Source organism: Gekko japonicus, unplaced genomic scaffold (genome assembly GCF_001447785.1).
Source record: "Gekko japonicus isolate JY-2015 unplaced genomic scaffold, Gekko_japonicus_V1.1 scaffold3023, whole genome shotgun sequence".
Classification (NCBI taxonomy): Eukaryota; Metazoa; Chordata; class Lepidosauria; order Squamata; family Gekkonidae; genus Gekko; species Gekko japonicus.
The window spans coordinates 167,910-169,427 of record NW_015177105.1 but is presented as its reverse complement, the minus strand read 5'-3'; positions in this window follow the sequence as shown (position 1 = coordinate 169,427).

The window sequence follows — 1,518 nt, the reverse complement described above, 5'->3', positions numbered from 1 at the left end:
TACAGTCCACTCTCCTATGCCGCCAGTTTCTCCAGAGGAACTGATGTTTGTAGCCTCAAGATCAGTTGCAATTCCACTTGGAGGAACACAGGAGTCTCTAATCTTTTTCAGCCAGTGAGCTCCTTTGGAATTCTGACATAAATTGGCAGGCATAACCGCAAAATGGCTGCCCTGGAGACGGAGCCAATCTCAAAATATCAGAAAGTGAGGTAATACAAAATTGTGTTAGATATATTCCCAACTAAACCCTCCCCACCTCTGTCATGCCTTGATGTGATTCAAAGCATTGTCATTGCAAAGACCAAATGACTCCAATTTCAGAAAAAGAAATGTTTATCCCAAAGTGAACAATGGATACAACAAATAAAAGCATACAGTTGAACAGCATAAGACTATAGTATCTAACCAGAGAAAATAAAATGTGTATAACTCTATCCTGCTTCATGACTGAATGTTATGTGGTTTTCATAAAATTACCCATGCATCCATCAGCAGGATATACAATATTTTTGTTTCCATTCTGTACCAGTTTTTACTTGGCACTTGGGTGGAGGGATGATAATGCTGCATACTTCATGGATGCTAGCAGATTAAAAGTTAAGAATCACTGGGTTAAACATTGAGTCCGGTTTAAATAGATTGTGTATGCAGAGACTGGGATGATGTCTGTAGTGGGAATGTACTAAAAGAAATGACAAGGATGCTCTTGGGAACAATGGGAGCTGCCTGGAGGCCCATTGGATATCATGGAAGACAGGAACGCCAAATGACTTGCATGGGCTTCATTGTAATCTATTACAGCATACAAAAACTGCAAAGAAAATGAGGAACAGGTTTTTTAAAAACCTGCTCTGGTCCTGGCATGACAGCCCCCAGAATGGAATAATGCCCTCTGGGAACAGGGTGTTCTGAAACTGGCATGACAGCCCCCAGAGCAGGATGAGTCATTGCCGGCTCTCATTATATTCAATGGACTTTCAGGCATCTCCCATTGTTCCTAGTGGGCATTCTTGTCATATCTTTTAGTACAGCCTTTCTATAGTAATGGTATCTCCCGACTCCCTCTTTCTGTGAGAAAGGTATGTTCTCTGTTTCAAGCAAAACCGCATATCCAGACTGTGACTATACAAACAAACAAACCAACCATTTCCCATGTAACGTTGTGGTTTACTGCTGGGTCGTCGGACAACGCTATTTGCCACCGACTGGGTTGATGGACGGCTCTGGTGCGCAGGGGAAGTGGAAACTTTGCTCCTGACAGAAGCGACGTTCGCTGGATCCTGAAGAGGCCGCCCCAGACAAGAAGCGAAAAGGAGAAGGCGGCGGCGACGGCGGCCCCTTCAGGGCGCTTGTCTCCAGCTGAGGGCCTGCTTACTGTAACCAAGGCAGGCGCTAGCGCCCCCGCCCCCCCGGGTGGGCGGTTCTACCAATGCGCTGAGTCTGCTTGCCTGGCTTCTTGGGAGTGGAGTGGCAGCGAGCAGGAGCTTCGTCTTACCTCGCCCCCCCCCCCCCCCCACG